This window comes from Eleutherodactylus coqui, chromosome 8 (assembly GCF_035609145.1).
Source record: "Eleutherodactylus coqui strain aEleCoq1 chromosome 8, aEleCoq1.hap1, whole genome shotgun sequence".
NCBI lineage: Eukaryota > Metazoa > Chordata > Amphibia > Anura > Eleutherodactylidae > Eleutherodactylus > Eleutherodactylus coqui.
The window spans coordinates 23063844-23082699 of record NC_089844.1 but is presented as its reverse complement, the minus strand read 5'-3'; the positions used below and the strand labels follow the sequence as shown (position 1 = coordinate 23082699).

General features: G+C 42.7%; 1 protein-coding gene across 2 annotated transcripts in view; it reads right to left on the bottom strand.

Annotated features, from left to right (window-relative positions):
* SLC12A8 (solute carrier family 12 member 8) overlaps positions 1 to 799 on the bottom strand; it is a 34358-nt gene extending 33559 nt beyond the window's left edge. Inside the window, exon 1 of one of the 2 annotated variants that reach the window (XM_066575293.1) lies at positions 747 to 799. The gene's annotated coding sequence lies outside the window, so the exon portion shown is untranslated. The remainder of the gene's footprint in view (positions 1 to 746) is intronic. The other variant, XM_066575295.1, reaches the window with a different exon arrangement.
* Positions 800 to 18856: the final 18057 nt, after the last annotated feature.

Sequence of the window (18856 nt, the reverse complement as noted above, 5' to 3'; positions counted from 1 at the left end):
CCCCCCTCTGACCGACAATATAAGTGCAACACCGCTGCCCCCCTCTGACCGACAATTTAAGTGCAGCACTGCTGCCCCCCTCTGTCCGACAATATAAGTGCAACACCGCTGCCCCCCTCTGTCCGACAATATAAGTGCAACACCGCTGCCCCCCTCTGTCCGACAATATAAGTGCAGCACCGCTGCCCCCCTCTGTCCGACAATATAAGTGCAGCACCGCTGCCCCCCTCTGTCCGACAATATAAGTGCAACACCGCTGCCCCCCTCTGTCCGACAATATAAGTGCAGCACCGCTGCCCCCCCCCCCCCCCCCCCCCCCCAATAACCATCTGAAGCTCCTCGAGGAACGGAGGCAAATCCCTCCACACATCTAGGGGAACCTGGTGGAAAGCGGCCGCGGAGGGGGACAGCAGTCATGGAGGGCGGAGGTGGCCAACACCGAGCTGAGAAATAGCAACATCATCCAATTTCATCCCCTTCTATGTGTCCTGATGCTTTTGTCAGCATGGAGCATATAATGTATGTAGGGTATATAATATATATGGCGTATAGGTCGCCCTCCTGGGAAGGACTCTACTAGTATGGCTGTGTATATACTGTCAGTAGGGGTATATAGGGGAGCAGGATGTGGCAGCTGTGTATATGGCCTCCTATAGGTGAAGCAGTCAGTATACAGTATATACAGGCAAGTGTATACACACACTACAGGTCGGCTCCCCCCTAGTCTGCCGGGTCCCCGCACTCACCGCACCTGTCACCTCCTGCGTCACCTGAGCCACGTGTGGCCTCCGCAGCTCCGCCTCTCAGTCCTCGCCCCGCCCTGCAGCTCCGCCCCGTGACATCTACTACATTATTTGTCTTCAGAGAGATATCGCTGTTTTATCTGTGTGCTACATAGGACTGCAGGTGACATCTACTACATTATCTATCCTCAGAGAGATATTGCTGTGTTATCTGTGTGTTACATAGGACTGCAGGTGACATCTGCTACATTATCTGTCCTCAGAGAGATATCGATGTGTTATCTGTGTGTTACATAGGACTGCAGGTGACATCTACTACATTATCTGTCCTCAGAGAGTTATCGCTATGTTATCTGTGATGTTACATAGGACTGTAGGTGACATCTACTACATTATCTGTCCTCAGAGAGTTATCGCTATGTTATCTGTGATGTTACATAGGACTGCAGGTGATATCTACTACATTATCTGTCCTCAGAGAGTTATCGCTGTGTTATCTATGGGTTACATAGGACTGCAGGTGACATCTACTACATTATCTGTCCTCAGAGAGATATCGCTGTGTTATCTGTGTGTTACATAGGACTGCAGGTGACATCTAAGACATTATTTGTCCTCAGAGAGTCATCGCTGTGTTATCTGTGTGTTACATAGGACTGCAGGTGACATCTACGACATTATCTGTCCTCAGAGAGATATCGCTGTGTTATCTGTGTGTTACATAGGACTGCAGGTGACATCTAACACATTATCTGTCCTCAGAGAGTTATCGCTGTGTTATCTGTGTGTTACACAGGACTGCAGGTGACATTTACTACATTATCTGTCCTCAGAGTTGTCACTGTGTTATATGTGATGTTACAGGGGACTGCGGGTGACATCTACTACATTATCTGTCCTCAGAGAGATATCGCTGTGTTATCTGTGGGGTTACATAGGACTGCAGGTGTCAGCTACCATATTATCTGTCCTCAGAAAGATATCACTGTGTTATCTGTGATGTTACATAGGACTGCAGGTGACATCTACCACATTATTTGTCCTCAGTGAGTTATCGCTGTGTTATCTGTGTGTTACATCGGACTGCAGGTGACATCTAAGACATTATCTGTCCTCAGAGAGTTATCGCTGTGTTATCTGTGTGTTACATAGGACTGCAGGTGACATCTACTACATTATCTGTCCTCAGAGAGATATCGCTGTTTTATCTGTGTGCTACATAGGACTGCAGGTGACATCTACTACATTATCTATCCTCAGAGAGATATTGCTGTGTTATCTGTGTGTTACATAGGACTGCAGGTGACATCTGCTACATTATCTGTCCTCAGAGAGATATCGCTGTGTTATCTGTGTGTTACATAGGACTGCAGGTGACATCTACTACATTATCTGTCCTCAGAGAGTTATCGCTATGTTATCTGTGATGTTACATAGGACTGTAGGTGACATCTACTACATTATCTGTCCTCAGAGAGTTATCGCTATGTTATCTGTGATGTTACATAGGACTGCAGGTGATATCTACTACATTATCTGTCCTCAGAGAGTTATCGCTGTGTTATCTATGGGTTACATAGGACTGCAGGTGACATCTACTACATTATCTGTCCTCAGAGAGTTATCGCTGTGTTATCTGTGTGTTAAATAGGACTGCAGGTGACATCTGCTACATTATCTGTCCTCAGAGAGATATCGCTGTGTTATCTGTGTGTTACATAGGACTGCAGGTGACATCTAAGACATTATTTGTCCTCAGAGAGTCATCGCTGTGTTATCTGTGTGTTACATAGGACTGCAGGTGACATCTACGACATTATCTGTCCTCAGAGAGATATCGCTGTGTTATCTGTGTGTTACATAGGACTGCAGGTGACATCTAAGACATTATCTGTCCTCAGAGAGATATCACTGTGTTATCTGTGATGTTACATAGGACTGCAGGTGACATCTACCACATTATTTGTCCTCAGAGAGTTATCGCTGTGTTATCTGTGTGTTACATCGGACTGCAGGTGACATCTAAGACATTATCTGTCCTCAGAGAGTTATCGCTGTGTTATCTGTGTGTTACATAGGACTGCAGGTGACATCTACTACATTATCTGTCCTCAGAGAGATATCGCTGTGTTATCTGTGTGTTACATAGGACTGCAGGTGACATTTACTACATTATCTATCCTCAGAGAGTTATCGCTGTGTTATCTGTGTGTTACATAGGACTGCAGGTGACATCTAAGACATTATCTGTCCTCAGAGAGTCATCGCTGTGTTATCTGTGTGTTACATAGGACTGCAGGTGACATCTAAGACATTATCTGTCCTCAGAGAGTCATCGCTGTGTTATCTGTGTGTTACATAGGACTGCAGGTGACATCTAAGACATTATCTGTCCTCAGAGAGTCATCGCTGTGTTATCTGTGTGTTACATAGGACTGCAGGTGACATATTCTACATTATCTGTCCTCAGAGAGATATCGCTGTGTTATCTGTGTGTTACATAGAACTACGGGTGACATCTACTAAATTATCTGTCCTCAGAGAGATATCACTGTGTTATCTGTGATGTTACATAGGACTGCAGGTGACATCTACGACATTATCTGTCCTCAGAGAGTTATCACTGTGTTATCTGTGTGTTACATAGGACTGCAGGTGACATCTAAGACATTATCTGTCCTCAGAGAGTTATCGCTGTGTTATCTGTGTGTTACACAGGACTGCAGGTGACATTTACTACATTATCTGTCCTCAGAGTTGTCACTGTGTTATATGTGATGTTACAGGGGACTGCGGGTGACATCTACTACATTATCTGTCCTCAGAGAGATATCGCTGTGTTATCTGTGGGGTTACATAGGACTGCAGGTGTCAGCTACCATATTATCTGTCCTCAGAAAGATATCACTGTGTTATCTGTGATGTTACATAGGACTGCAGGTGACATCTACCACATTATTTGTCCTCAGTGAGTTATCGCTGTGTTATCTGTGTGTTACATCGGACTGCAGGTGACATCTAAGACATTATCTGTCCTCAGAGAGTTATCGCTGTGTTATCTGTGTGTTACATAGGACTGCGGGTGACATCTACTACATTATCTGTCCTCAGAGAGTTATCGCTATGTTATCTGTGATGTTACATAGGACTGTAGGTGACATCTACTACATTATTTGTCTTCAGAGAGATATCGCTGTTTTATCTGTGTGCTACATAGGACTGCAGGTGACATCTACTACATTATCTATCCTCAGAGAGATATTGCTGTGTTATCTGTGTGTTACATAGGACTGCAGGTGACATCTGCTACATTATCTGTCCTCAGAGAGATATCGATGTGTTATCTGTGTGTTACATAGGACTGCAGGTGACATCTACTACATTATCTGTCCTCAGAGAGTTATCGCTATGTTATCTGTGATGTTACATAGGACTGTAGGTGACATCTACTACATTATCTGTCCTCAGAGAGTTATCGCTATGTTATCTGTGATGTTACATAGGACTGCAGGTGATATCTACTACATTATCTGTCCTCAGAGAGTTATCGCTGTGTTATCTATGGGTTACATAGGACTGCAGGTGACATCTACTACATTATCTGTCCTCAGAGAGATATCGCTGTGTTATCTGTGTGTTACATAGGACTGCAGGTGACATCTAAGACATTATTTGTCCTCAGAGAGTCATCGCTGTGTTATCTGTGTGTTACATAGGACTGCAGGTGACATCTACGACATTATCTGTCCTCAGAGAGATATCGCTGTGTTATCTGTGTGTTACATAGGACTGCAGGTGACATCTAACACATTATCTGTCCTCAGAGAGTTATCGCTGTGTTATCTGTGTGTTACACAGGACTGCAGGTGACATTTACTACATTATCTGTCCTCAGAGTTGTCACTGTGTTATATGTGATGTTACAGGGGACTGCGGGTGACATCTACTACATTATCTGTCCTCAGAGAGATATCGCTGTGTTATCTGTGGGGTTACATAGGACTGCAGGTGTCAGCTACCATATTATCTGTCCTCAGAAAGATATCACTGTGTTATCTGTGATGTTACATAGGACTGCAGGTGACATCTACCACATTATTTGTCCTCAGTGAGTTATCGCTGTGTTATCTGTGTGTTACATCGGACTGCAGGTGACATCTAAGACATTATCTGTCCTCAGAGAGTTATCGCTGTGTTATCTGTGTGTTACATAGGACTGCAGGTGACATCTACTACATTATCTGTCCTCAGAGAGATATCGCTGTTTTATCTGTGTGCTACATAGGACTGCAGGTGACATCTACTACATTATCTATCCTCAGAGAGATATTGCTGTGTTATCTGTGTGTTACATAGGACTGCAGGTGACATCTGCTACATTATCTGTCCTCAGAGAGATATCGCTGTGTTATCTGTGTGTTACATAGGACTGCAGGTGACATCTACTACATTATCTGTCCTCAGAGAGTTATCGCTATGTTATCTGTGATGTTACATAGGACTGTAGGTGACATCTACTACATTATCTGTCCTCAGAGAGTTATCGCTATGTTATCTGTGATGTTACATAGGACTGCAGGTGATATCTACTACATTATCTGTCCTCAGAGAGTTATCGCTGTGTTATCTATGGGTTACATAGGACTGCAGGTGACATCTACTACATTATCTGTCCTCAGAGAGTTATCGCTGTGTTATCTGTGTGTTAAATAGGACTGCAGGTGACATCTGCTACATTATCTGTCCTCAGAGAGATATCGCTGTGTTATCTGTGTGTTACATAGGACTGCAGGTGACATCTAAGACATTATTTGTCCTCAGAGAGTCATCGCTGTGTTATCTGTGTGTTACATAGGACTGCAGGTGACATCTACGACATTATCTGTCCTCAGAGAGATATCGCTGTGTTATCTGTGTGTTACATAGGACTGCAGGTGACATCTAAGACATTATCTGTCCTCAGAGAGATATCACTGTGTTATCTGTGATGTTACATAGGACTGCAGGTGACATCTACCACATTATTTGTCCTCAGAGAGTTATCGCTGTGTTATCTGTGTGTTACATCGGACTGCAGGTGACATCTAAGACATTATCTGTCCTCAGAGAGTTATCGCTGTGTTATCTGTGTGTTACATAGGACTGCAGGTGACATCTACTACATTATCTGTCCTCAGAGAGATATCGCTGTGTTATCTGTGTGTTACATAGGACTGCAGGTGACATTTACTACATTATCTATCCTCAGAGAGTTATCGCTGTGTTATCTGTGTGTTACATAGGACTGCAGGTGACATCTAAGACATTATCTGTCCTCAGAGAGTCATCGCTGTGTTATCTGTGTGTTACATAGGACTGCAGGTGACATCTAAGACATTATCTGTCCTCAGAGAGTCATCGCTGTGTTATCTGTGTGTTACATAGGACTGCAGGTGACATCTAAGACATTATCTGTCCTCAGAGAGTCATCGCTGTGTTATCTGTGTGTTACATAGGACTGCAGGTGACATTTACTACATTATCTGTCCTCAGAGAGATATCGCTGTGTTATCTGTGTGTTACATAGAACTACGGGTGACATCTACTAAATTATCTGTCCTCAGAGAGATATCACTGTGTTATCTGTGATGTTACATAGGACTGCAGGTGACATCTACGACATTATCTGTCCTCAGAGAGTTATCACTGTGTTATCTGTGTGTTACATAGGACTGCAGGTGACATCTAACACATTATCTGTCCTCAGAGAGTTATCGCTGTGTTATCTGTGTGTTACACAGGACTGCAGGTGACATTTACTACATTATCTGTCCTCAGAGTTGTCACTGTGTTATATGTGATGTTACAGGGGACTGCGGGTGACATCTACTACATTATCTGTCCTCAGAGAGATATCGCTGTGTTATCTGTGGGGTTACATAGGACTGCAGGTGTCAGCTACCATATTATCTGTCCTCAGAAAGATATCACTGTGTTATCTGTGATGTTACATAGGACTGCAGGTGACATCTACCACATTATTTGTCCTCAGTGAGTTATCGCTGTGTTATCTGTGTGTTACATCGGACTGCAGGTGACATCTAAGACATTATCTGTCCTCAGAGAGTTATCGCTGTGTTATCTGTGTGTTACATAGGACTGCGGGTGACATCTACTACATTATCTGTCCTCAGAGAGTTATCGCTATGTTATCTGTGATGTTACATAGGACTGTAGGTGACATCTACTACATTATTTGTCTTCAGAGAGATATCGCTGTTTTATCTGTGTGCTACATAGGACTGCAGGTGACATCTACTACATTATCTATCCTCAGAGAGATATTGCTGTGTTATCTGTGTGTTACATAGGACTGCAGGTGACATCTGCTACATTATCTGTCCTCAGAGAGATATCGATGTGTTATCTGTGTGTTACATAGGACTGCAGGTGACATCTACTACATTATCTGTCCTCAGAGAGTTATCGCTATGTTATCTGTGATGTTACATAGGACTGTAGGTGACATCTACTACATTATCTGTCCTCAGAGAGTTATCGCTATGTTATCTGTGATGTTACATAGGACTGCAGGTGATATCTACTACATTATCTGTCCTCAGAGAGTTATCGCTGTGTTATCTATGGGTTACATAGGACTGCAGGTGACATCTACTACATTATCTGTCCTCAGAGAGATATCGCTGTGTTATCTGTGTGTTACATAGGACTGCAGGTGACATCTAAGACATTATTTGTCCTCAGAGAGTCATCGCTGTGTTATCTGTGTGTTACATAGGACTGCAGGTGACATCTACGACATTATCTGTCCTCAGAGAGATATCGCTGTGTTATCTGTGTGTTACATAGGACTGCAGGTGACATCTAACACATTATCTGTCCTCAGAGAGTTATCGCTGTGTTATCTGTGTGTTACACAGGACTGCAGGTGACATTTACTACATTATCTGTCCTCAGAGTTGTCACTGTGTTATATGTGATGTTACAGGGGACTGCGGGTGACATCTACTACATTATCTGTCCTCAGAGAGATATCGCTGTGTTATCTGTGGGGTTACATTGGACTGCAGGTGTCAGCTACCATATTATCTGTCCTCAGAAAGATATCACTGTGTTATCTGTGATGTTACATAGGACTGCAGGTGACATCTACCACATTATTTGTCCTCAGTGAGTTATCGCTGTGTTATCTGTGTGTTACATCGGACTGCAGGTGACATCTAAGACATTATCTGTCCTCAGAGAGTTATCGCTGTGTTATCTGTGTGTTACATAGGACTGCAGGTGACATCTACTACATTATCTGTCCTCAGAGAGATATCGCTGTGTTATCTGTGTGTTACATAGGACTGCAGGTGACATTTACTACATTATCTATCCTCAGAGAGTTATCGCTGTGTTATCTGTGTGTTACATAGGACTGCAGGTGACATCTAAGACATTATCTGTCCTCAGAGAGTCATCGCTGTTATCTGTGTGTTACATAGGACTGCAGGTGACATCTAAGACATTATCTGTCCTCAGAGAGTCATCGCTGTGTTATCTGTGTGTTACATAGGACTGCAGGTGACATTTACTACATTATCTGTCCTCAGAGAGATATCGCTGTGTTATCTGTGTGTTACATAGAACTACGGGTGACATCTACTAAATTATCTGTCCTCAGAGAGATATCACTGTGTTATCTGTGATGTTACATAGGACTGCAGGTGACATCTACGACATTATCTGTCCTCAGAGAGTTATCACTGTGTTATCTGTGTGTTACATAGGACTGCAGGTGACATCTAACACATTATCTGTCCTCAGAGAGTTATCGCTGTGTTATCTGTGTGTTACACAGGACTGCAGGTGACATTTACTACATTATCTGTCCTCAGAGTTGTCACTGTGTTATATGTGATGTTACAGGGGACTGCGGGTGACATCTACTACATTATCTGTCCTCAGAGAGATATCGCTGTGTTATCTGTGGGGTTACATAGGACTGCAGGTGTCAGCTACCATATTATCTGTCCTCAGAAAGATATCACTGTGTTATCTGTGATGTTACATAGGACTGCAGGTGACATCTACTAAATTATCTGTCCCCAGGGAGATATCACTGTGTTATCTGTGATGTTACATAGGACTGCAGGTGACATCTACCACATTATTTGTCCTCAGTGAGTTATCGCTGTGTTATCTGTGTGTTACATCGGACTGCAGGTGACATCTAAGACATTATCTGTCCTCAGAGAGTTATCGCTGTGTTATCTGTGTGTTACATAGGACTGCGGGTGACATCTACTACATTATCTGTCCTCAGAGAGTTATCGCTATGTTATCTGTGTGCTACATAGGACTGCAGGTGACATCTACTACATTATCTATCCTCAGAGAGATATTGCTGTGTTATCTGTGTGTTACATAGGACTGCAGGTGACACCTGCTACATTATCTGTCCTCAGAGAGATATCGATGTGTTATCTGTGTGTTACATAGGACTGCAGGTGACATCTACTACATTATCTGTCCTCAGAGAGTTATCGCTATGTTATCTGTGATGTTACATAGGACTGTAGGTGACATCTACTACATTATCTGTCCTCAGAGAGTTATCGCTATGTTATCTGTGATGTTACATAGGACTGCAGGTGATATCTACTACATTATCTGTCCTCAGAGAGTTATCGCTGTGTTATCTATGGGTTACATAGGACTGCAGGTGACATCTACTACATTATCTGTCCTCAGAGAGTTATCGCTGTGTTATCTGTGTGTTAAATAGGACTGCAGGTGACATCTGCTACATTATCTGTCCTCAGAGAGATATCGCTGTGTTATCTGTGTGTTACATAGGACTGCAGGTGACATCTAAGACATTATTTGTCCTCAGAGAGTCATCGCTGTGTTATCTGTGTGTTACATAGGACTGCAGGTGACATCTACGACATTATCTGTCCTCAGAGAGATATCGCTGTGTTATCTGTGTGTTACATAGGACTGCAGGTGACATCTACTACATTATCTGTCCTCAGAGAGTTATCGCTGTGTTATCTGTGTGTTAAATAGGACTGCTGGTGACATCTACTACATTATCTATCCTCGGAGAGATATCACTGTGTTATCTGTGATATTACATAGGACTGCAGGTGACATTTACTACATTATCTGTCCTCAGAGAGATATCGCTGTGTTATCTGTGATGTTACATAGGACTGCAGGTGACATCTACGACATTATCTGTCCTCAGAGAGTTATCACTGTGTTATCTGTGTGTTACATAGGACTGCAGGTGACATCTAACACATTATCTGTCCTCAGAGAGTTATCGCTGTGTTATCTGTGTGTTACACAGGACTGCAGGTGACATTTACTACATTATCTGTCCTCAGAGTTGTCACTGTGTTATATGTGATGTTACAGGGGACTGCGGGTGACATCTACTACATTATCTGTCCTCAGAGAGATATCGCTGTGTTATCTGTGGGGTTACATAGGACTGCAGGTGTCAGCTACCATATTATCTGTCCTCAGAAAGATATCACTGTGTTATCTGTGATGTTACATAGGACTGCAGGTGACATCTACTAAATTATCTGTCCCCAGGGAGATATCACTGTGTTATCTGTGATGTTACATAGGACTGCAGGTGACATCTACCACATTATTTGTCCTCAGAGAGTTATCGCTGTGTTATCTGTGTGTTACATCGGACTGCAGGTGACATCTAAGACATTATCTGTCCTCAGAGAGTTATCGCTGTGTTATCTGTGTGTTACATAGGACTGCAGGTGACATCTACTACATTATCTGTCCTCAGAGAGATATCGCTGTGTTATCTGTGTGTTACATAGGACTGCAGGTGACATTTACTACATTATCTATCCTCAGAGAGTTATCGCTGTGTTATCTGTGTGTTACATAGGACTGCAGGTGACATCTACTACATTATCTGTCCTCAGAGAGATATCGCTGTGTTATCTGTGTGTTACATAGGACTGCAGGTGACATTTACTACATTATCTATCCTCAGAGAGTTATCGCTGTGTTATCTGTGTGTTACATAGGACTGCAGGTGACATCTAAGACATTATCTGTCCTCAGAGAGTCATCGCTGTGTTATCTGTGTGTTACATAGGACTGCAGGTGACATCTAAGACATTATCTGTCCTCAGAGAGTCATCGCTGTGTTATCTGTGTGTTACATAGGACTGCAGGTGACGTGTACTACATTATCTGTCCTCAGAGAGATATCGCTGTGTTATCTGTGTGTTACATAGAACTACGGGTGACATCTACTAAATTATCTGTCCTCAGAGAGATATCACTGTGTTATCTGTGATGTTACATAGGACTGCAGGTGACATCTACGACATTATCTGTCCTCAGAGAGTTATCACTGTGTTATCTGTGTGTTACATAGGACTGCAGGTGACATCTAACACATTATCTGTCCTCAGAGAGTTATCGCTGTGTTATCTGTGTGTTACACAGGACTGCAGGTGACATTTACTACATTATCTGTCCTCAGAGTTGTCACTGTGTTATATGTGATGTTACAGGGGACTGCGGGTGACATCTACTACATTATCTGTCCTCAGAGAGATATCGCTGTGTTATCTGTGGGGTTACATAGGACTGCAGGTGTCAGCTACCATATTATCTGTCCTCAGAAAGATATCACTGTGTTATCTGTGATGTTACATAGGACTGCAGGTGACATCTACTAAATTATCTGTCCCCAGGGAGATATCACTGTGTTATCTGTGATGTTACATAGGACTGTAGGTGACATCTACTACATTATTTGTCTTCAGAGAGATATCGCTGTTTTATCTGTGTGCTACATAGGACTGCAGGTGACATCTACTACATTATCTATCCTCAGAGAGATATTGCTGTGTTATCTGTGTGTTACATAGGACTGCAGGTGACATCTGCTACATTATCTGTCCTCAGAGAGATATCGATGTGTTATCTGTGTGTTACATAGGACTGCAGGTGACATCTACTACATTATCTGTCCTCAGAGAGTTATCGCTATGTTATCTGTGATGTTACATAGGACTGTAGGTGACATCTACTACATTATCTGTCCTCAGAGAGTTATCGCTATGTTATCTGTGATGTTACATAGGACTGCAGGTGATATCTACTACATTATCTGTCCTCAGAGAGTTATCGCTGTGTTATCTATGGGTTACATAGGACTGCAGGTGACATCTACTACATTATCTGTCCTCAGAGAGTTATCGCTGTGTTATCTGTGTGTTAAATAGGACTGCAGGTGACATCTGCTACAGTATCTGTCCTCAGAGAGATATCGCTGTGTTATCTGTGTGTTACATAGGACTGCAGGTGACATCTAAGACATTATTTGTCCTCAGAGAGTCATCGCTGTGTTATCTGTGTGTTACATAGGACTGCAGGTGACATCTACGACATTATCTGTCCTCAGAGAGATATCGCTGTGTTATCTGTGTGTTACATAGGACTGCAGGTGACATCTACTACATTATCTGTCCTCAGAGAGTTATCGCTGTGTTATCTGTGTGTTAAATAGGACTGCTGGTGACATCTACTACATTATCTATCCTCAGAGAGATATCACTGTGTTATCTGTGATATTACATAGGACTGCAGGTGACATTTACTACATTATCTGTCCTCAGAGAGATATCGCTGTGTTATCTGTGTGTTACATAGAACTGTGGGTGACATCTACTAAATTATCTGTCCTCAGAGAGATATCACTGTGTTATCTGTGATGTTACATAGGACTGCAGGTGACATCTACGACATTATCTGTCCTCAGAGAGTTATCACTGTGTTATCTGTGTGTTACATAGGACTGCAGGTGACATCTAACACATTATCTGTCCTCAGAGAGTTATCGCTGTGTTATCTGTGTGTTACACAGGACTGCAGGTGACATTTACTACATTATCTGTCCTCAGAGTTGTCACTGTGTTATATGTGATGTTACAGGGGACTGCGGGTGACATCTACTACATTATCTGTCCTCAGAGAGATATCGCTGTGTTATCTGTGGGGTTACATAGGACTGCAGGTGTCAGCTACCATATTATCTGTCCTCAGAAAGATATCACTGTGTTATCTGTGATGTTACATAGGACTGCAGGTGACATCTACTAAATTATCTGTCCCCAGGGAGATATCACTGTGTTATCTGTGATGTTACATAGGACTGCAGGTGACATCTACCACATTATTTGTCCTCAGAGAGTTATCGCTGTGTTATCTGTGTGTTACATCGGACTGCAGGTGACATCTAAGACATTATCTGTCCTCAGAGAGTTATCGCTGTGTTATCTGTGTGTTACATAGGACTGCAGGTGACATCTACTACATTATCTATCCTCAGAGAGTTATCACTGGGATATTTGTGTGTTACATAGGACTGCAGGTGACATCTACCACATTATCTATCCTCAGAGAGATATCGCTGTGTTATCTGTGTGTTACATAGGACTGCAGGTGACATCTACGACATTATCTGTCCTCAGAGAGTTATCGCTGTGTTATCTGTGTGTTACATAGGACTGCAGGTGACATCTACTACATTATCTGTCCTGAGAGAGTTATCGCCGTGTTATCTGCGTGTTACATAGGACTGCAGGTGACATCTACCACATTATCTGTCCTGAGAGAGATATTACTGTGTTATCTGTGTGTTACAGAGGACTACAGGTGACATCTACTACATTATCTGTCCTCAGAGAGTTATTACTGGGTTATCTGTGGGGTTACATAGGACTGCAGGTGACATTTTCTACATCATCTGTCCTCAGAGAGATATCACTGTATTATCTGTGATGTTACATAGGACTGCAGGTGACATCTACTACATTATCTGTCTTCAGAGAGATATCGCTGTGTTATCTGTGTGCTACATAGCACTGCAGGTGACATCTACTACATTATCTATCCTCAGAGAGTTATCACTGGGTTATCTGTGGGGTTACATAGGACTGCAGGTTAGATCTACTACATTATCTGTGTCCTCAGAGAGTTATCGCTATGTTATCTGTGATGTTACATAGGACTGCAGGTGACATCTACCACATTATCTATCCTCAGAGAGATATCGCTGTGTAATCTGTGTGTTACATAGGACTGCAGGTGACATCTACTACATTATCTGTCCTCAGAGAGTTATCGCTGTGTTATCTGCGTGTTACATAGGACTGCAGGTGTCATCTACCACATTATCTGTCCTGAGAGAGATATTACTGTGTTATCTGTGTGTTACATAGGACTGCAGGTGACATCTACTACATTATTTGTCCTCAGAGAGTTATCACTGTGTTATCTGTGATGTTACATAGGACTGCAGGTGACATCTACCACATTATCTATCCTCAGAGAGATATCGCTGTGTTATCTGTGTGTTACATAGGACTGCAGCTGACATCTACTACATTATCTGTCCTCAGAGAGTTATCACTGTGTTATCTGTGATGTTACATAGGACTGCAGGTGACATCTACTACATTATCTGTCCTCAGAGAGTTATCACTGGGATATCTGTGTGTTACATAGGACTGCAGGTGACATCTACAACATTATCTATCCTCAGGGAGATATCGCTGTGTGATCTCTGTGTTACATAGGACTGCAGGTGACATCTACTACATTATCTATCCTCAGAGAGATATTGCTGTGTTATCTGTGTGTTACATAGGACTGCAGGTGACATCTACTACATTATCTATCCTCAAAGAGATATCAGTGTGTTATCTGTGATATTACATAGGACTGCAGGTGACATCTAAGACATTATCTGTTCTCAGAGAGTTATCACTGTGTTATCTGTGTTACATAGGACTGCACGTGACATCTACCACATTATCTATCCTCAGGGAGATATCGCTGTGTGATCTCTGTGTTACATAGGACTGCAGGTGACATCTACTACATTATCCTTTCTCAGAGAGATATCACTGTGTTATCTGTGATGTTACATAGGACTGCAGGTGACAACTACTACATTATCTGTCCTCAGAGAGATATCACTGTGTTATCTGTGATATTGCATAGGACTGCAGGTGACATCTAAGACATTATCTGTTCTCAGAGAGTTATCACTGTGTTATCTGTGTTACATAGGACTGCAGGTGACATCTACTAAATTATCTGTCCTCAAAGAGATATCACTGTGTTATCTGTGATGTTACATAGGACTGCAGGTGACATCTACTACGTCATCTGCCCTCAGGGAGATATCACTGTGTTATCTGTGTGTTTCATAGGACTGCAGGTGACATCTACCACATTATTTGTCCTCAGAGAGTTATCGCTGTGTTATCTGTGTGTTACATAGGACTGCAGGTGACATTTTCTACATTATCTGTCCTGAGAGAGATATCGCTGTGTTATCTGTGTGTTACATAGGACTGCAGGTGACATCTACCACATTATTTGTCCTCAGAGAGCTATCGCTGTGTTATCTGTGTGTTACATAGGACTGCAGGTGACATCTACGACATTATCTGTCCTCAGAGAGATATCGCTGTGTTATCTCTGTGTTACATAGGACTGCAGGTGACATCTACTACATTATCTATCCTCAGAGAGATATTGCTGTGTTATCTGTGTGTTACATAGGACTGCAGGTGACATCTACTACATTATCTATCCTCAAAGAGATATCAGTGTGTTATCTGTGATATTACATAGGACTGCAGGTGACATCTACTACATTATCTGTCCTCAGAGAGATATCGCTGTGTTATCTGTGTGTTACATAGGACTGCAGGTGACATCAACTACATTATCTGTCCTCAGAGCGTTATCGCTGTGTTATCTGTGTGTTAAATAGGACTGCAGGTGACATCTACTACATTATCTATCCTCAGAGAGATATCACTGTGTTATCTGTGATATTACATAGGACTGCAGGTGACATCTAAGACATTATCTGTCCTCAGAGAGTTATCGCTGTGTTATCTGTGTGTTACATAGGACTGCAGGTGACATCTACTACATTATCTATCCTCAGAGAGATATCACTTTGTTATCTGTGATACTACATAGGACTGCAGGTAACATCTACTACATTATCTGCCCTCAGGGAGATATCACTGTGTTATCTGTGTGTTACATAGGACTGCAGGTGACATCTACGACATTGTTTGTCCTCAGAGAGTTATCGCTGTGTTATCTGTGTGTTACATAGGACTGCAGGTGACATCTAAGACATTATCTGTCCTCAGAGAGTTATCACTGGGTTATCTGTGGGGTTACATAGGACTGCAGGTTAGATCTACTGCATTATCTGTCCTCAGAGAGTTATCGCTATGTTATCTGTGATGTTACATAGGACTGCAGGTGACATGTACTATATTATTTGTCCTCAGAGAAATATCACTGTGTTATCTGTGATATTACATAGGACTGCAGGTGACATATACAACATTATCTGTCCTCAGAGAGTCATCGCTGTGTTATCTGTGTGTTACATAGGACTGCAGGTGACATCTACGACATTATCTGTCCTCAGAGAGTTATCACTGGGTTATCTGTGGGGTTACATAGGACTGCAGGTTAGATCTACTACATTATCTGTCCTCAGAGAGTTATCACTGTGTTATCTGTGATATTACATAGGACTGCAGGTGACATATACGACATTATCTGTCCTCAGAGAGTTATCGCTGTGTTATCTGTGTGTTAAATAGGAGTGCAGGTGACATCTACTACATTATCTATCCTCAGAGAGATATCACTTTGTTATCTGTGATATTACATAGGACTGCAGGTGACATCTACTACATTATCTGTCCTCAGAGAGATATCACTGTGTTATCTGTGATATTACATAGGACTGCAGGTGACATCTAAGACATTATCTGTCCTCAGAGAGTTATCGCTGTGTTATCTGTGTGTTACATAGAACTCCAGGTGACATCTACTACATTATCTATCCTCAGAGAGATATCACTTTGTTATCTGTGATATTATATAGGACTGCAGGTGACATTTACTACATTATCTGTCCTCAGAGAGATATCACTGTGTTATCTGTGATGTTACATAGGACTGCAGGTGACATCTACTACATTATCTGCCCTCAGGGAGATATCACTGTGTTATCTGTGATGTTACATAGGACTGCAGGTGACATTTTCTACATTATCTGTCCTCAGAGAGATATCGCTGTGTTATCTGTGTGTTACATAGGACTGCAGGTGACATCTACCACAATATTTGTCCTCAGAGAGTTATCGCTGTGTTATCTGTGTGTTACATAGGACTGCAGGTGACATCTACGACATTATCTGTCCTCAGAGAGATATCGCTGTGTTATCTGTGTATTACATAGGACTGCAGGTGACATCTACTACATTTTTTGTCCTCAGAGAGTTATCGCTGTGTTATCTGTGTGTTACATAGGACTGCAGGTGACATCTAAGACTTTATCTGTCCTCAGAGAGTTATCGCTGTGTTATCTGTGTGTTACATAGGACTGCAGGTGACATCTACCACATTATCTGTCCTCAGAGAGTTATCACTGTGTTATCTGTGTGTTACATAGGACTGTAGGTGACATCTACTACATTATCTGTCCTCAGAGAGATATCACTGTGTTATCTGTGTGTTACATAGGACTGCAGGTGACATCTACGACATTATCTGTCCTCAGAGAGATATCGCTGTGTTATCTGTGTGTTACATAGGACTGCAGGTGACATCTACTACATTTTTTGTCCTCAGAGAGTTATCGCTGTGTTATCTGTGTGTTACATAGGACTGCAGGTGACATCTAAGACTTTATCTGTCCTCAGAGAGTTATCGCTGTGTTATCTGTGTGTTACATAGGACTGCAGGTGACATCTACTACATTATCTGTCCTCAGAGAGATATCGCTGTGTTATCTGTGTGTTACACAGGACTGCAGGTGACCTGTGGCCGTTTTCACACAGCTGAGAAAATCTCGCATGAAGATGAACCGCATTCGGTTGAATGGGGTCATACACATGAGCAATTTTATTTTTTCCCGCATCGCCAAAAAAATGCGGGATGTCCTATCTTCGGCCGTGCCCTTGCAGCGCCCATTGTTTTCAATGGGCCCGGTGGCCGTATCGCACCACATGCTGGGTGCACGCTCAGCGATGCGAGGTTTCCCAAATTAAAACAATGGAAGAAACTCCACGTTCTTCCGCCGCGAGCTTTGATATAAAAATGCCTCCCATTCCTTGAGGATATCGCATGTTGGTAAGCGAGATATCGGCCCAATATTGCACTCGCCCATGTAAAGTTAGCCTAAGTCCTGCCTGTAGCAAGGCTTAATAGGCTCGGTAAAAGTACTGAAGTATGGCAGTATGTCATACAAGTGATCAATCACAAGGAGAAGCCCCCTTTGGAGACTGAAAAAAAAGTAAAAATATGTTTAATTAAAAAAACTTTTAAAGGGGTTGCTCAGTTGTAAACTGCTGATAGCCGACCTTCAGGATCAACCATCAATAGTACATTAGTAAGGGTCTGTTGCCTGGGACCCTGCCGATCAGCTATTCGCCAGGCCAATGCAGGAAGCAGACAGCTCCATTCTCACTGCAAGTGGCCAGGCTTGGTATCGCAAACACAACCATTGAAATGAATTGGAGCTTAGGGTGCAATACCGAGTCTGGCTGCTCTAGTAGGAATGGAGCTGTCTGCTTCCTGCAGCAATCAGCTGGGTGGAAGAACACACTGAATTGGAGAACAGCTGATTGTGGGGGTCCCAGGATAAGCCATCAATAGTTTACAACTGGACAACTCCTTTAGGTCGCTTTCACACAACCGAGAAAATCACGTGAAATTGGTGCGTTGTGAGACACACAAATCTCGCACGAATATGAACTCGGGAATAAATCGCGGCATGTCCTATATTTTGGTGTTCCCATGGAACAAATGGCGCATTGCTTTCAATGGGGCTGGCAGAAGCATCAGACGGCGTGCGAGGTGCACGCGAGTGCGGTGCTTCCCATTGAATACTGGCCAGCGTCCGGCGTCCCTCCATTCTGCTATGTGCCTGCTGCCGCCCTGAGGTTCTCTGCGAGGCTCGCACAGAAATAGGGCATGCCGCGATTTGTTTACCACGCGAGTTTTCACACGGTCAAATCGCG